Genomic DNA, 19,209 nt, shown 5'->3' on the forward strand with positions numbered 1-19,209 from the left:
AACCATATGAACAAGAGCTAATGATACTCAGGGAGGAAGTCCAAAGTGCATTGAAAGAAATGGAAAAGAACAAGGCACCAGGAATTGATGGAATAAAAATTGAAATCTTTCAAGAAAGTGAGGTGGCACAAATTTGGAAGACAACTATCTGGCCGACTGATTGGAAGAGATCAATATTTGTGCCCATTCCAAAGAGAGGTAACACAACAGAATGCGGAAATCATTGGACAATCTCTTTGATATCTCAAGTGAGTAAAGTTTTGTTAAAGGTAATACAGAAACGGCTACAATCCAAACTTGCATTAGGGTAACGTTAAATACAACAACCTCAAGATCTAGCTGCCGCTTACCTTATTTGCATTCATTTGTAGACATCCTGTTCTCTCTGCTCAAAACACTCTAGTCTTCTGTTAATATTAACATACTAGTGTCTTTCTCACCTTAGGGTTTTGGCATTTTCTATTCCTTCTCTCTGCCTTCGCTTTTGTGGGTTCTCACATCCTTTCATCTTAATGACAAGTAAAGTAAAGTAAATCCCACAGGTCCAGGTATTATCTATGGCCTTTGCCATTTCATTAATTTTTATTGTAGCAAATTCAATATGGAGCCCTGGTGTGGTGCTGTAGGATAAGCACTGGACTGCTAACCACAAAGTCAGTAATTCAACCCACGAGCTGTTCCTCAAAAACCGTTTACAGAGTCACTGTGTTGGAACCAACTCAATGGCACTTAACAACAGCAAAATTCAATGCTACCAATTCAACATTTTTTACATGTATAATTCAGGAAAACTAATTACATCTATCATGTTGCACAACTATCACCTCTATTCATTTTCAAATTATTTCCATCACCATTAACAGAAACGTAAGTGTCCCTTAAGCAGTGGCTTCATCTTGTCTCCTCACTCCCTCCATTGGTAATCACTAGTAAACTTTAATCTCTTAATATATATATATTATATTGAATGGAGCTCTGGTAGCGTAGTGGTTATGAATTGGGCTGCGAACCACAAGGTCAGCAGTTTGAAACTACCAGTGGTTCCACAGGAGAAAGATGAGGCTTTCTGCTCCGGTAAAGATTTGCAGCCTCGGAAACGACTCCACGACACTCAACAACATATTATATTGAAGTATAATGCTCTCGATTATAGGGTAATATCCATGTGCCTACAAGAAAGACCAAAAGAGCTCTGATAGCGTAGTGGTTACGAATCGGGCTGTGAACCCCAAGGTCAGCAGTTCGAAACTACCAGCTGTTCCGCAGGAGAAAGATGAGGCTTTCTGCTCCCGTAAAGATTTGCAGCCTCAGAAACTCTGTACAGGGTCACTGTGAGTCGGAACCGACTCCATGGCACATAACAACAACAAGAAAGACCAGTTAATGCCACTATTATTCAAATTTGCTCAACAACCACTAAAACCAGTGAGGATGAAATTGAAGAATTCTATCAACTTCTTCAGCCTGAAATTGATCAAACATACAATCAAGATGTATTGATAATTACTGGTGATTTGAATGCAAAGGATGGAAACAAAGAGGAAGGATCACTAGTTGGAAAATATGGCATTGGTGAGAGAAATGATGCTGGAGATTGCATGAAAGAATTTTGCAAGATCAGTGAATTCATCATTGCAAATGCCTTTTTAAAACAACATCAAAGATAACTATACACATGAACCTCACCAAATGGAATACACAGAAATCAAATTGACTACATCTGTGGAAAGAGATGGTGGTAAAGCTTTGTATCATCAGCCAAAACAAGGACAGAGGAAAACTGTGGAACAGATCAATTGCTCATATACAAATTCAGGCTGAAGCTGACAAAAATTAAAACAAGTCTGCAAGAACAAAATATGACCTTGAACATGGTGATGGTGGTGGTGGTTATGTGCCACTCAGTTCCAACTCATAGCGACCCTGAATAGGGTTTCTAAGGCTATATATCTAAGGGAGCAGAAAGTCTCATGTTTTTTTCCCAAGGAGCCACTGGTAGATTTCAACTGTTGACCTTGCAGTTAGCAGCCCAACTTGTATTTTACTGTGCTACTAGGGATCCTTAAGGAGCTCTGGTAGCATAGTGGTTACGAGTTGGGCTGCGAACCTTAAGGTCAGCAGTTCGAAACTACCACCTGTTCCGCGGGAGAAAGATGAGGCTTTCTGTTCCCGTAAAGATTTACAACCTCGGAAACCCTGTGCAGGGTCGCTATGAGTCAGAACCGACTCCATGGCACATAACAACAACAACTAGGGAGCCTTGACTTTAAACAGATCCCACCTGAATCTAGAGATGATTTCAAGAACAGATTTGATGCATTAGATACTAATGACCAGAGACCAGAAGAGTTGTAGGATGACATAAAAAATATCATACAAGAAGAAAACAAAAGGTCATTAAGAAGACAAGAAAGAAGGAAAAGAATGTCAGACAAGATTCTGAAACTTGCTCTCCAGTATAGAGATGCTAAAGCAAATGGAAGACATGAAGAGTCAAAACAGCTGAACAGAAAATTTCAAAGTGCAGTTCGAGAAGACAATGTCAAATATTATAGTGAAATGTGCAAAGACCTGGAGTTAGAAAACCAAAAGGGAAGAGCACGCTCAGCATTACTCAAGCTGAAAGAACTGAAGAAACAATTCCAGCCTCGACTTGTAATATTGAAGGGTTCTAAGGAGCTCTGGTAGCGTAGTGGTTACGAATCGGGCTGCGAACCTTAAGGTCAACGGTTCGAAACTACCAGCCGCTCCGCGGGAGAAAGATGAGGCTTTCTACTCCCGTAAAGATTTACACCCTCGGAAACCCTGTACAGGGTCGCTATGGGTCGGAACCGACTCGACGGCACTTAACAACAACAACAACAAGGAGCTCTGGTAGCGTAGTGGTTACAAATCAGGCTGTGAACCGCAAGGTCAGCAGTTTGAAACTACCAGCAGTTTGAAACTACCAGAAAGATGAGGCTTTCTGCTCCCATAAAGATTTACAGCCTCGGAAACCCTGTACAGGGTTGCTATGAGTCGGAACTGACTCCATGGCACATAACAACAACAACATGGACAAAATGGGAGTCCTGGTGTGGGCTAATGAACCACTGTAAAGGCGTTTGAATTGCAAGGTGGGTGGTTCAAGCTCACCAGGTGCTCCTCGGAAACCCTATACAGGGTTGCTATGGGTCGGAACCGACTCAACAATACTTCACAACAACAACATGGACAAAATGGAGTCCTGGAGTGGCACTGCGGTATAATGCTCTGGACTACAAAGTCAGTTTGAACTGCAAGATCACCAACTGTTGTTCAAGCTCACCAGCTGTTCCTCGAAAACCCTATACAGGGCCGCTATGAGTAGGAACCAACTTGATGGCACTTAACAACAACAACAACAATAATGGGCAAAATGGAGTCCTGATGTGGTGCTGTAGGAAAAGTACTTGACTGCAAGTTCGACTGTTCAAACCTACCAGCTGCTCTTCAGAAACCCTATAGAGGGTCATTATGAGTAGGAATTGACTCGACAGCATTTAACAACAGCAAAAACATGGACAAATACTGAATGATGCAGGAAGCATCAAAAGAAATGGAAGGAACACACAGAGTCACTGTACCAGAAATGTTCAACTATTTCAAAAGGTAGTATATGATCAAGAGCCAATAGCATTGAAGGAAGAAGTCCAAGGTGCACTGATGGCATTGGAAAAGAACAACGCTCTGGTAATAGATGGAACAGAAATTCAAAATTTTCAACAAACTGTTGCAGCTACCTGGACAACTAATTGGAAGAGATCCATATCTGTACCCATTGCATAGAGAAGTGACCCAACAGATTGTGGAAATCATTGGATAAAATATCATTAACATTACATGCAAGTAACATTTTGCTAAAGATAATTTAAAAATGGCTGCAATAGTACATTAATAGCATTTTGCTAATAAAATCCTTCAATACTGCAACTCAAGGCTTGACTTTTTCTTCAGTTCTTTCAGCTTGAGAAATGCTGAGCATGTTATTCCCTTTTGTTTTTCAAACTCCTAGTGTTTGCACATTTCACTACAATCATTTCCTTTGTCTTTTCAAGCTGCCTTTTGAAATCTTCTGTTCATCTCTCTTACTTCATCACTTATATTTGCTTTAGCAACCCTATGTACAAGAGCGGTTTCAGAGTCTCTTCTCATGTCCATTTTGATCTTTTCTTTCTTGTCTTTTTAATGACCTTTTACTTTCTTCATGTAGGATGCCCTTGATGTCATTCCACAACGCATCTGATCTTCAGTCATTAGTGTCCAATTCATAATATCTATTCTTGAGATGGTCTCTAAATTCAGGTGAGATATACTCAAGATCCTCATGGTTTACTCCATTTATGTCTTTAAGATCATCTCTACTGGTAGCGTAGTGGTTACGAATCGGGCCGCGAACCACAAGGTCAGCAGTTCAAAACTATCAGCTGCTCCGTGGGAGAAAGAGGAGGCTTTCTGCTCCTGTAAAGATTTACAGCCTTGGAAACCCTGTACAGGGTCACTATGGGTCGGAACCAACTCGACGGCACATAACAATAACAACAACTACTTTGAAGAGGTAGGTCTTCCGTTGTCTTCCAGAATTATACCAGACAATGTTCTGCTACTATCCATAAAGCTTTCACTGGACTTTCCTTCTTTTTGTTTGTTTGTTTGTTTGTTTCCGCCCCCTAGAAGTAGGTTTTCAGTTTCTTCTTCCTAGTCCATCTTAGTCTGGAAGCTTTAATGAAACCTGTCCACCATGACCCTGTTGGCATTTGACTAGAAGAGATCCATATTTGTTCCCATTCCAAATAAGGTGACCCAACAGAATGCAGAAATATCACACACAAGTAAAATTTTGCTTAAGATAATTAAAAACCAGTTGCTCACATATGTGCATTGACAGGGAACTGCCAGAAATTCAAGCTAAATTCAGAAGAAAACTTGACGTGAGTGATGTCATTTCTGATATCAGATGAATCCTGACTGAAAGCAGAGAACACCAGAAAGAGGCTTACATGTGTTTTATTAACAATGAAAGGAATTTATGTTATAACAAATTTTGGATAACATTGCAAAGAACAGAAATTCCAGAACACTTAATTGTGCTAATGTAAAACCTGTATATAGAACAAGAGGCATGTGTGCATCACAGTTGTATCATTTCACCGTACTCATTTAATCTGTATGCTGAGCAAGTAATCCAAGAAGGTGGATTTATGAAGAAGAACACAGCATCAGGATTTGAGAAAGATTCGTTAACAACCTTTGATATGCAGAGGACATATTTTGCTTGCTGAAAGTGTAGAGGACTTGAAGCACTTACTGATGAAGATGGAAGATTACAGTCTTCAACATGGGTTGTATCTCAACATGAAGAAAACAAGACCCCTCAAAATGGGTTAATAAATAGCATCACAATAAACTGAAAAACTAATGAAGCTCTCAAGGATTTCATTTTACTTAGATTTGCAGTCAATGCCCCTGGAAGCAGCAGTCAAGAAATCAAATGATGTGTTGCACTGGGCAAATATGTTGCAAACAATTTCTTTAAAGTGTTAAAAACAAACAAACAAGCAAACAAACAAAGATGTCTTCTTGGGTATTAAGATGTGCCTGACCTCAACCATGGTTATTTTCAGACTCCTTATATGCAGATGATACAACCTTGCTTGCTGAAAGTGAAGAGGACTTAAAATACTGATGAAGATTAAAAAAAAAAAAAATCCTTTGGTATGGATTACATCTCAATGTAAAGAAAACAAAAATCCTCACCACTGGACCAATAAACAACATTCTCATCACAGTTCTGGAGGCTAGATGTCTGAAATCAAGTTGGCAGGATCATGTTCCCTCTGAAAGCTCTAGGGAAGAATCTTTCCTTACTTCTTTTAGCTTTTGGTGATTGCTGGCAATGCTCTCTGTCTTCACATAGCCTTCTCCCCTTTGTCTTTTGTGCTCAATTTCCCTCTTCTTATAACAACACCAATCATATTCAATTTAGGGACAACCAGAATCCAGTATGGTCTCATCTTTTTTCTTTTTCTTTCATCATTTATCATTTTATTGTGAATTTAGTGAAGGTTTACAGAGCCGATCATCAGTTTCATATTCAACAAATCACATACTTTGCTTCACTGTATAGTTGCAATTCCCTCCATGCACCAACAGTTAACAGCATTTATCTTTATTCACTCCAACCACTGTGTTCCTCCCTGTGTCTCCTGCCACCCCCATCTTTCCTCTGCCAACCTCCTTCTGGTTTTATATTGCCTGCCCTGTCACCTATGTCAATGCGTGTCTACCCTCTAGTGCATGTATATATATTTAAACAAACAGATAAACATACAGGGATATATAGTCGTTTAAACAACCATAGGACATATTTTGGAAGCCAGTCTCCTGTATGCCAGCACACAGCCTTTATCTTTCCATGAGTCTAGAGTCCTCATTGGCTCAAACTCTCCATGCCATCACCTCTGCCTCCATCTCTGGTGCCAACGCTTCTCTTCTAGTTAGGGTCCCAGGTTCCGTTCATGCTCTTCTCTCTTGATGGTCCTAGGGTCCTCTGTTCCTGGAATGCAAGATTAACTACTCCCCTCTTTTTGTTACACAGCCTCTACATCTGGTAAATTAGGTATGATAACAACAATTAGGTATGATAACAACTACCCACTAATCAACGAACCCCATCCCCATCTCCTTTTACCAGACCCATCTAGACTAGAAGAAAACTGTTCAGTGGGGATTCTACCTTCCCCTGCACACTCTGAAACTAAACTCCCTTCTCAAAAAGTTGTAAGCCAGCCACTTTGTACCTTTATAGCTCCCCCACCCCAACCCCCCCGTTTTATGTAGCCAATGACTAAATTGCCTGTCCCTATCTACCCTGTGTATAGAGGGGATAGGTTTGATCCTTGATGTGAAGACTCCTTCCATCTCAGTTGATATTTTGAGCTACTACATCCATAAGTGGAGATCTGGTGTGGTGCTATGGGTTAATGCGCCAGACTGCAAAGCCGTTTGAACTGCAAGGTTGGTGGTTCAAGCTCACCAGCTGCTCCTCGGGAACCCTATACAGGGTCGCTAGGGTCGGAACTGACTCAACGGCACTTCACAACAACAACAAACATCCATAAGCATATGTCAAGTTCATCAAATTGTAACATTTTGCACTTGCTTCCTTTATTAAATTTCTTTATTTTCCTTTAGTCAAGTTCTGATTATCAAGCCATAGAAGCTAGATCAAATGGGTACTATCTGCAAGTTTGGGCATTCTTGTGCATCTCCCTTCACTTCCTATCAGCAGGAGGCTTCACTCTCAGCTCTAGCCCTCCATGGCTAGGCCCTTGTCCATGGACTCAGGAATCTCCAAGTCTCACTACACTCTGGACCAACCAGCCCTTCCCCTTCTCTCTCTCATCTCAAGGTCAATGGGAGTCTATGGAACATGCAGTATGACCTCATCTTAATTTGATTACATCTGCAAAGACCCTTTCCCCAGTAATGTAACCTTCATAGGTTTTTTGGAGTACATGAATTTCAAGGGACTGTATTCAACCCAGTATATATACCGTTTAAATTCCCCATCTCTTTAGTATCCCTTGCAATAGTCGCATCCTAAATTGTTAAATGAAGCCCTGCAAGGATGTGAGTTGACTGAGAGCATGTAGGCAAGTTCACACCTGAGTCTATGCCAAGTTCCTTCAAAATGCTTTCTTCCCATGTAGAAAGCCCTTTCAGCAGGCACAGAGTCTTCTTCCTCTGTCAGCAGGTCTTCTTGGAGGAAGAGATGTATGGATTTGGTTTTGAAGGATTGATAGGCATTCTTAGTTGAAGGGCAGCATGATTTCTTCCCTCTTTGCCCCAGTGGCATCTCCCAGAAGGGCAATGGAGTTTCCAGAATTTCCATATTTGAGGTGATTGTTGTTATATGTCGACGAGTTGGTTCTGACACATAGGACTCCTGTATAGTGCTTCTGAGGAGCATATGGTGAGCTTGAACCGCCGGCCTTGTGGTTCAAACCCACTTTGCAGTCCACCGAATTAACCCACAGGACTCTATTTGAGGTGAATTAACCCATCAGGACTCCATTTGAGGTGACCAGGGACAGCAAACTGGTTGAAGAACAGCGAGTCTTTCATAAAACTATGCTTGCAAAGGATATCATCATTACTTAGACTTTATTTTATGAAGAAACAAAAAGAAAGTTCCCTAAAGATATTTTTATTGACATATTGCATTAGACTGAGAACACATTAAAAATTATTATTGGTACATGCTTTCAGTTCAGTTGGAGTAGGTGGGGTGGAAGATAATGTAGATTATGGGAGCATTCAAACCTCACCCTCAAACACAGCTGGGGCGATTTTAACACTGACTTCTTTCCTTTTGTGCTTGCACAACTCTGATCCTCCCCTTCCCTTATGGTATGTTCCAGGAGAGACCTGTAAACAAGCCTAATTTCTCTCCTTTTCTCATCCAGAGGCCTCTGCTTGGAAATAATCGCCTCCGGCGCCTACGCCTTTGTTCCAAGAGGCACCTAATCTTCTTTAACCAGGTTCATAGAGACCAGATCCAAAGACTTATCTTCCTGCAAGCTCCTCCAGAGAAGCGTCCCCAGTCCTACTCCCTGCCACCTGTGGTACAGCTCCATTCCTTGGCTCCAAGACTTTAGAGCCTCCTCACTATCAGTACGGAATAGACACTCCTCCAACATGGCGTACCCCATGGAAAAGCGCTACATGGGCGCGGCCATGTTTTCCATCGGCCAACGCGGCTCAAAGCACCTTCTCTAATTGCTGCTTTCAGACTTGGCGGACAGCTGCTTCGAAGGTGATTTTGCGCGTGCGCATAGCCAATAACCTCCTACTTCTCGCTCCCGAGCAAATCCCCAAAGCCGGTGAAGGGGCGGTTCTAGGGGTGGTGACCGGAAGCGGCTGCGGCTCCCAGTAGCGGTTTAATAGTTATTGTCAGGAGGATTTCTTGGGCCGAGTGCCGGAGGGATGTTGAGGTGATGGGGGGCAGGGGTGGGTGAATGTTGGGGTATTCTGTGTGGTCAGTGATGGAATCGTCTTTGTAACTTTAGTTGGACAATTCGTTTTATTTTCAGGCTTTCCTCTTTTCTAATTTAAACGTTAAGGTCCTAAAGTTCGCTCTGGGACTCACAAGGTTTCGTGCATTATGTTCTCAGTGTTTTCTAAGAGTTAATTTTTCTTTTACCCATAAGTTATTTATAAGTGCGTTTCCAATTTCCAAAAGTTTATATTTTTAATGGATTTCTAACCTTAGTTTGCTGTGGTCAGAAAAATGTCTGCGTGAAGCCCATTTCTTGAAATAGAAGACTTAGGGCCTAGTCTTTGGTGAATTTTCATAAGTATTCTGTGTGTAAATGGAAAATAATATTTAATTACTTGATTAATTATACCGTATAAAATTTGCACTTTTATCTTTTTGTCTGCTTTTTCTGTTTCTGAGAGGAAACATTCATTCTTCACTGTGATGGTGATTTGTCCATTCTCTTTGCAACTGTCCGTGGTTCATTTTGAGTTCATTAATCTGCCCATGGACATCCAGTTGCTCAAGCACCATTTGTTGAAAACATTATTCTTCTTCCACTGAATTGTTTTGCACCTTATTAAAAAATCAGTGTGGGTTTTCTTCTGGATTCTCTGTTCTCTTCTATTGTGCCAACACCAACCTGTCTTAATTGCTGTCGCTTTGTAATAAGTCTTGAAATTAGATGAGTGATTCCTCCCATTTTATTATTTTTCAAACAAAGTTTAGCTCTTCTGGCTCCTTTACCTTTCCACATAAAAGTTTAGCATAATCTTGTTTTAACCAAACATCTTATTGGGATTCTGATAGAATTTGTGTTAAATCCATTTGGGAAGGTTTAATGCCTTTGCTATGTTATGCCTTCCAGTCCATAAACATAGCATGTCTCTCCATTTATTTATATTTTCTTAGACTTCTTTCACAACACTTTGTAATTTTCAGCATCCAAGTTCTGTACATGTCATGTGACGTTTATGCATACATTTTTAATTTTTTAGAGTGGATGTAAATGATACTTTCCTTTAAATTTGAGTTTCCACATGTTTGCTTGCCCATATAAATAAATATGGGAAAATGATTGCGTTTTGTGTGTTGAGTTTGTATCCTGCGATCTTGCTGAGCTCACTTATTCTATAACTTTTAAAAAAAAGGATTCCTTGGGTTTTCTGTGCCAACAGTCATGTCATCTGCAAATAGAGGCAGCTTTGTTTCTTCCTTTCCCATCTCTATGCCTTTTCTTGACCTGAGAGCAGGCGTGCTTGTATTATTTTGCTGTTAGAGGAAAAAACTTCAGCCTCGCCTTATTAAGTCTGATGTTAATTATAAGGTTTTTTTATTTGTGGTTTTTTTTTTTGCAGATGTTTGCTATTAAATTTAGGAAGCTCCCCTCCATTCCTTAATTGCTGTGCATTTTTATTATGAATGGGTGTTGACTTTCGCCATTTTTTTTCTCTATGAATTTATCTGATATGATTTTTTTCTTTAGCCTCTTAATATGATGGGTTACACTAATTGATATTGAACCAGTCTTGCATTACTGGTTATGGTATATAATTCTTGATATTACTGGGTGTGATTAGCGAGTACCTTTTTGAAGACTAGTGCATCAAAGTTCATGAGAGATAATGGTCTATAATTTTCTTCTCTGTATTGTTTTTGCCTGCTTTGGGTATTATAGTAATATTTCAAACACTGAACTGGGGAGGGTGTTTCCATCTCTTCCATTCTCTCGAAAAGATAGTATACAATTGGTGCTAATTAGTCTTTAATGTTTAGTAGAATGTTCCAGTCAAACCATCTGGTCCTGGAAATTTCCTTTTGGAAGTTTTTTGATTATGGCTTCAATTTCCAATTTCTTAATTGGAATAATTATAGGCCGATTCCCATTAATCTGTTTAACAGAGGGTGAGTTGTGGTATTTTGCATTTTTTGAGAAACTGGACTATTTTATCTAAATTGTTGCATTTATGTGCATAAAGTTGTTTGTAGTAATCACTTTCTATTAATGGCTGCAGAATCTGTAGTTATATTCCATTTCATTCTGATATCTATATGTTTTTGTGGGACTTTTTTGTCAGTCTTGCTAGAGGTTTACCAATTTATTGATATTTTCAAAGGACCAACTTTTGGTTTGATTTCTCTATTGGTTTTCTGTTTTCAATTTCATTGATTCTGCTTTCATTTCTTTTTACTTCTGCTTGCTGTGAGTTTCTTTTCTTGTTGTTTTCTAGTTTCTTGCGATGGTAGTAGCGTAGATTATGGATTTAAATACCTTCTTTTCTAATGTAAGTATTACTGTAGGTTTTCTTCTCAACACTGCTTTAGGTGCATCTCACAAATGTTGATAATTTCATATTTTTACTTTCAGGCAATTCAGTGTACTTTGCCTCCTCTTTATTTATTGTGGTGAAAACTTACTCCTAAAATACTCACCAACACAACAAACTCTGCACCCACAATTCAGTGATATCAGCCACACTTCACATGCCAAGCCACTACATCATTGCCATCTCACCCCCAAATATATTCCACTTCCGCTAATAACCCCAACTCCCCCCCCAATAAAAACTTCCCCTGTTCCTCTCCTTATCACCCCTGTTTATGACTAAGAATCTTTGTTTTTTCTATGTTAGCTTCTTTCAAATAAGTGAGATCTTAAAGTATTTGTGCTTTCATGATGGATTTATTCTGCTTTGCAGAGCATTTTCAAGGTTCATCCATGCATTGGAACTTCCTTTCTCTTTATGGCTATGTAGTATCCCATCATATGTACATACCACAGCTTGTTTATTTATCCATCTGTTGTTAAACATTTCAGTTTCCACATTTTGGCTATTGTGAAAAATGATGCAATGAACATTGGTGTACAGGTTTTTGTTTGTGCTCCTGCGTATATTTCTTTTGTGTGTATACCTAGGATTGGGAATTTTAGAATATATGGTAATTCTAGCTTCAGCTTTTTAAGAAACCACCAAACTCTTCCACAGTGGCTGCACAATTTTACTTTCCCACCAGCAATGGATGAGGGGTTAGTGTGATGTAGTCTTCAAGTTCTCTCTTTTTTTTTTTTTTTAAGTTTTTATTGTTTTATTTTTAAGTTTTATTACATGGGAGAACATCAGCTTTACATTCATTGCAATGATTACAGTCCCCTCCATGCATCATCAAATAACCAAAGGGTATACCACACAGGCCCGCCCCCCAACCGCCAGCACACAGCCCTTCTCCCTCCCTGGGTCCAGTGTCCCCAGCCGCTCCATCTGTCTACATCATCGTCTCTGTCTCCATCCCTGGCGTCACTGCCTCTTGGAGTAGGATCCCACTCTTGGTTCTTCTCACTTGATGGTCCTAGTGACCTCCACTCCTGGGCTGCAAAATCAAACATCTACCTCTATGTGTCCTACCCTCACAGTCAGTCCTGATGGCAGTTATTCACTGTTGTGCCACAAGAGTCTTATCCCCATTTCCTTTCGCCAGCCCTGTCCCAACAGATTGGAAATCATTCAGTGGTGATTCTACCTTCCCCCGCCCCATCAGGAACTAGGCTCCCTCTTGAAAGCTTGTAAGCCAGTCACTTCTTGCATTTATGTTATTGTTGTTAAGTCCCATCGAATCCGTTCCGACCCATAGGCGACCCTGTATAGGGTTTCCAAGGAGCGACTGGTGAGCTTGAACCGCCAACCTTGAAGTTCAGATGGCTTTGCAGACTGGCGCATTAACCCACAGCGTCACACCAGGACTCCTCTTGCCTTTATAGGCACCCCCATTTTGGGTAGCCAATGTCTAAGTTACCCATCCCTGTCAACCCTGTGTACCGAGGAGGTGGGAGTGATCCTAGCTGTAAAGATTTGTTCCCTTTTTTGAGCTGCTACATCCATAATTATTGGTTGTTGTTGCTGTTAAGTGCCATTGAGTTGATCCCGACCCATAGCGACCCTGTATAGGGTTTCTGAGAAGCAGCTGGTGAGCTTGAACTGCAGACCTTGCAGTTCAAACGGCTTGTGCAGTCTGGTGCATTAACCCACAGTGCCACACTAGGCCTCCCCAGGACTCCATAAATGTAGGTAAAGTTCATCAAATTGTAGCAGGTTACTCTCCCCCCTCCACCCCTTTTCTTTCTTCTTCTAGTCGAGTTCTGATCATCCAGCTATCGAAGCCAGGTCAAGTGGGTACTGTCTGCAAGTATGGGTGTTCTTGTGCATCTCCCCTCACTTCATATCAGCTGGACACTTCACTCTCCGCTCTAGTTCTCTGTGGCCATGTCACTGCCTCTGGGCTCAGTTGTCCGTGGGTCTTGCCATACTGCTGGCCATCCAGGTCTCCACCCGGGTTCACAGGGGTCTAGTGAATGTGGTCGGGCTTAGCTCACAGCTTCAATGCTGTTTTTTCCCCTTTCTTCCCCTTATCGGTGACCAGCGTGGTCACCAGCCAGACCACATGCCTGCTCATGTACTCGAATCCCTTGAGTCTCAGTCTTGGAAGGGGGTTTGCTCTGAGGAATCCCGACCACTTGTCTTGATGGTTCCTGGGTGAACAGTTTAGTTGTTCTTGTAGTAATCAATCAGACAGCCATTATTGTTGCAGATTTTTCCTGCCGGTCTTTCTTTCACAGAGTATCTTCTGTTCTTCTAGCCACTCCAAGCTGGTCTACTCATCCTTTCCAGTGGAAATTTCCTACCTCAGTCGGTTCTGGATGGGGTTCTGGATTCCACCTATGGCCTTGTGCAATGTAAAGGCTCCACAGGAAGCGTCTTTCACTGGGCAACTTCTAGCCCCCTTTAAGGTATTACAATTAGTTATAGGCTGAAGATGGACTTACAATCTTTCTGTAATGATGATTCTGGCTATTCCTTTCTTTCCACATCAAGTGTCTATTTTACAGTGGTAGGCAAGGAAAAACAACATTCAAAAGACAGCCAAGCATCTTAACATTATTCCCCTCTTTTACCCCTTCAAACCATGCCTCAATCCCTGTATCCTGGAGCCCTGTTGTTCCAAGGTTGTGCATACATCATCATTTACCTCTATCCCACTTAGCCCATGCGAACCTGCCTAACTGTTCTCCCATCAGCCTTGTTCTTCCATTCCCCTTCCCCTTCTTGTGTATTGCCCCCCACCCCAAGCTATCCTGTTCTCTGTCTTTCCCTCCATCCCTCCCCTCCTTTCATCCCATACATCCTGGTGATCAGCAAATATATATATATATATATAATATTTTCCCCCTTTTTGTGTGGGTTCTTTTTCTTACTCTTTCACAATAATGGTCCTATGCAGTATTTCTCCTTTTGTAACTGACTAATTTCACTCAGCATAATGTCCTCAAGGTTCATCTGTGTTATGAGGTGGCTTGCAGCTTCCTTGTTGTTCTTCAAGGTAGCATAGTATTCCAATGTGTGTATGTACCACAGTTTGTTTATCCATTCTTCAATTGATGGGCATTTAGGCTGTCTCCATCTTTTTACTATTCTAAATAATGCTGGTATGAACATTGGTGTGCATATACCTACTCATGTTATGGCTCGTGTATCTGGTAGGTAAATGCCAAGTAGAGGAATTGCTGGGTCATAAGGTGTTTCTATTTCTAACCTTCTGAGGAAGCTCCATATTGCTTTCCAGAGTGCTTGGACCATTTTGCAATCACACCAACAATGTTGGAAGGTCCCAGTCTCTTCGCATCCTGCCCAGCATTTATTGTCCTCTACTTTTTTGATCTTGGCTGTTATTGCTGGTGTGAGATGATATCTCATTGTTTTGATTTGAATCTCTCTAATGGCTAGTGAACTGCAAGGTTGGTGGTTCAAGCTCACCAGCAGCTCCTCGGAAACCCTATACAGGGTTGCTATGGGTCAGAACTGACTGAACGGCACTTAACAACAACAACAGCAGTGGCTGGTGATTGTGAACATTTCTTCATATGTTTGTTGACTACCCGGATCCCTTCCTCGGTGAAGTGTGGTTCGTGTCCTGTGCCCATTTTTTAAATGGGTTATTTGTCCTTTTCTTGTAGAGGTGTTGTAGTTTCCTATATATTTTATAAATGAGTTCCTTGTCTGATGTGTCGCTGCAAAATATTTTTTCCCATTTTGTGGGTTCCCTTTTTACTCTTTTGGTGAAGTCTTTTTTTGTTTGTTTGTTTCTCATTTTGTTTCCTGATATTTATCTGTGTGGCCATGATGGACTATACCATGCCTCTTGGGGCTTAGTTACCACTGGGCCCCCAGGTAGTCCCTCTTGGTCTGATCTCTTCCTACTCTTTGGTCTTAAGTATTGGTCCAGCTCAAAAGAACTGAGAGCAAAGGCTAAATTGCTTTTTACAAGGTGGTTCCACACCTCACTACCTTTTATGCTCTAATAGTACTCCTTTGGATTCTTTTCTTGTAATTTTCTATATTTATGATCATGTTTCAAAAGTATTACTGTTAATTGTTCATTAAATGTTCTGTAGAATTTACCAGTGAAGCTATCTGGTACTGGACTCTTCGAGAGTTGTGTTTTGGTGTTTTTTTTAAAAAAGATTTTTATTGTAGATTGAGTGAAAGTGTACAGGGCAGATCATCAGTTTTACATTCAACAAATCATACACCTTGTTTCATTACAATGATTATAATCCCCTCCATGTACCATCAGTTAACAGTATTTCTCTCTATCCACTTTAGCTTTTTAAAAACAAACAAAAAACCCCACTCAGGCATATATAATAATTTACATCTCCAAAGGGCACATTCTGCAAGTCTGCCTCTTAGTCCCTCTCTTCCCATGAATCTAGAGTCCTCAGCCACTCCCCCTTTCAATGCCCCCATCTCTGCCTCCATCTCTGGCGCTGCTGCCTCTCTGGATAAGGTCCCGCATTCTGCTTGTGCGTTTCTCTCTTGATCCTAGGGTGCTTTGTTTCTGGACTGTTAAGATTAACCACTCCCCTGTTTTTTATTACAAAACTTCTACCTTTACAATTGTGACAGTCGCAATTAGTCATAACAATTATTCACTATTGAATCTTATGACTCTAAACCCCATCTCTTTTTACCAGACCCATCTAGACAAGATGACAGCTATTCAGTGGAGACTCTCGTTCCACCCATACTCTTAAACTAAACTCCCTCTTGAAACCTTGTAAGCCAGTCACTTCATGCCTTTATTGCCCCCTCATTTTAGGTCGCCAGTGTCTAAGTTGTCCGTCCCTATCTACCCTGTGTACAGATGGGATAGCATTGATACTTGATGTGAAGACTCTTTCCCTCTGTCCTGGTATTTAGAGTAATTACCGCTCTGAGTATAGGTCAGGTTCACTAAATTGAAGCAATTTACCCTTGTTTCCTTTATAAAAAAAAAAAAAAAATTTTTTTTTTTCAATCTTCCTCTAGTCAAGTTCTGATTATCGAGCCATTGAGGCTAGGTCAAAAGGGTATTGTATTGGTGAAGTCTTTTGATGCTCATAAGTTTTTAATTTTTAGTATGTCCCACTCATCTATTTTGTCTGCTTTTGTTTGTGTACTTTTCAAAATGTGTACTTTTCAAAATGTCTGTGTATTCCCTGTATTAGAGCCCTCACATTTGTCCCTATTTTTTCATTGATTACTTTCATAATTTTGGGATTCACATTTAGATCTTTAATCCATGCTGAGTTGGTGTTTGTATAGGGTGTGAGGTAAAGAAAGGTCTTGTTTCAATCTTCTGCGTATCGCTTTCCAGTTCTGCCAGCACTATCTGTTAAAGAGACTATCTCCTCCCCATGCAATATACCTAGGCACTTTGTTGAAATTCAGTTGGCAATATGTGGATGGGTTAATTTCTGGATTGTCGATTCTGTTCCATTGATCAATGTATCTTTCATTGTATAAGTACCAGGCTGTTTTGACCAATATAGTCGTGTAGTAGATTTTGAAATTGGCTTCCAACCTTTTTCTTCTTCGTGAGCATTGTTTTGCTTATCCTGGGTCTCCTTCCTGTCCATATAAAGCTTGTACTTGTCTTTTGCATCTCTTTGAAGAATGTCGCTTGAATCTGGACTGGGATTGCATTATATGTGTAAATAGCTTTGGGTTGTTGTTGTTGCTAAGTACTGTGGAGTTGGTTCCGACTCATAGTGACCCTGCACAGGGTTTCTGAGGCTGCAAATCTTTACGGGAGCATAAAGCCTTATCTTTCTCCCGTGGAACAGCTGGTAGTTTCAAACCGCCGACCTTGAGGTTAGCAGCCCGACTCGTAACCACTACGCTACCAGAGCTTCTTAGCTTTGGGTAGTATTGACATTTTCACAATATTGAGTCTTCCTATCCAGGAACATGGTATGTTCTTCCACTTTTGTAAGTCTCTTTTTGTTTCTTATAGTATTGTTTTGTAATTCTCTTTGTATAGGTCCTTTCTTTCTCTGGTTACATTTATTCCTAAATATTTCATCCTTTGGGCAGCTATTGTAAATGGTATTTCTTTCCTAATGTCTTTTTCAGCCCTGTCATTGTTACTATAGAGGAATCCAACTGACTTTTGTATGTTGATTTTGTACCCTGCCACTTTGCTGAATTTTCCAATGATGTCTAGTAGCTTTTTTACTGAGTCTTTGGGGTTTCCTATGTATAGGATCATATCGTCTGCAAACAGAGAGATTTTTATTTCCTTTTTGCCAATTTTGATGCCTTTAATTTCCCTTTTGTGCTGTATAGCCCTGGCTAATACTTCCAAAACTATTGAAAAGGAGTGGTGACAAAGGGCATCCTTGTCTGGTTCCTGTTTGCAGAGGGAAGGCTTTCAGTTTCTCTCCATTGAGAGTGATGTAGGCTGTTGGTTTTGTTGAATATGTTGAGGAATTTTGATTATGTTGAGGAATTTCCCTTCAGTTCCTACTTTGTTGAGTGTTTTTATCAGGAATGGATGTTAGATTTTGTCAAATGCCTTTTCTGCATCAATCAATATGATCATGTGGTTCTCTTCTTTTTTCTTATTTTATATGGTGGATTACGTTGATTGTTTTTTCTAATGTTGAACCATCCTGCATCCCTTTTATGAAACCCACTTGGTCATGATTTATTATTTTTTTGATGTGCTGCTGGATTCTGTTGACTCAATGGCAACTAAGAAGTGAAGAAGGGAGGGAACTATTGCAGATAGAAAAACTTATAGACAGTTTCTTAGGCTCTTGGTGTACAACCAGTTACCACTAAGGGATTTACCTAAGGCAAGGATGCTAGGAGGCCACTTGGAAAGAGTACTAGGAAAACAAAGACTTTGTCTCAAGGACAGGAGATCTGTTTGATTTTCTACTGTACCCCCAGTACCTGGCCCAGTGCCTAGACTATAAACAGAAAGTACTCAGTAAATGTTCATTGAGTGGAGTCTCTATGATGGATGATTTCAAAGAACTGTAGCTCCATAGCACCCCCAATCCCGAGGAAACCCTGAGCCCTCATGTGGTCCAATCCCAACATCTGCTATTTGACCTCTCCAAGTCTCCCTGAGACAGGGAGCCTAGGGGTCCTCTAGGAGGATGACAGCATTAAACCCAAGACTTTGTCCATTTTATAGTCTGTTTGCTATAAAGGGACCACTCATAAGATCTGTATTTTACTTCATTGCATCATTTCACTGGTTTTATTCACCTTGAAGGATGACCTTTTCCTTGAGGGCAGAGGAGGAATACCAGCCCCTGGGAATACTGAAAAACCACCCATGTGCAACATCCTATAATAAGTTTGTCTTTTCCTACCAGAGGCCTTTGTGGTGCAATCCATATTGAAGAAACGCTGTGTATGCATCCAATTAGCCATGGCCTCTCCTGTAGGGACCATTTCCCGGAAATCCCTGTCTATCCTTATGAATAAATATAATACCTCCCCCCACCCCCATAAAAAAAAAGAGTGAAGAGTGCACAATTCTTCAGGGAAGGGTTAGAGAAAGAGAAACACTGCCTTCTGAAGTGTTTGTTGTTAAGTGCTGTTGAGTTGGTTCCAATTCATAGCAACCCGGTATAGGATTTCTGAGGAGCAGCTGGTGAGTTTGAACCACTGCCCTTGCAGTTCAATGCGTATCCTATAGTGCCACACCAGATTCCAAGAAACAGTAGCTTCACATTTTGATACTATTGTTTAATAAAGGTTTCTATGATTTTGTAGTAATGCCTTTTTACTTTCCCTTGTGTATACCATATAGAGGGGTTG

General features: G+C 40.7%; 1 pseudogene; it reads right to left on the reverse strand.

Moving 5' to 3' along the window:
- The window catches only part of LOC102832126, a 37,722-nt pseudogene extending 18,882 nt beyond the window's left edge, over positions 1-18,840 (reverse strand).
- Between the last annotated feature and the right edge of the window lie 369 nt (positions 18,841-19,209).

The sequence above is a fragment of the Chrysochloris asiatica genome, unplaced genomic scaffold, assembly GCF_000296735.1.
Source record: "Chrysochloris asiatica unplaced genomic scaffold, ChrAsi1.0 scaffold00062, whole genome shotgun sequence".
NCBI lineage: Eukaryota > Metazoa > Chordata > Mammalia > Afrosoricida > Chrysochloridae > Chrysochloris > Chrysochloris asiatica.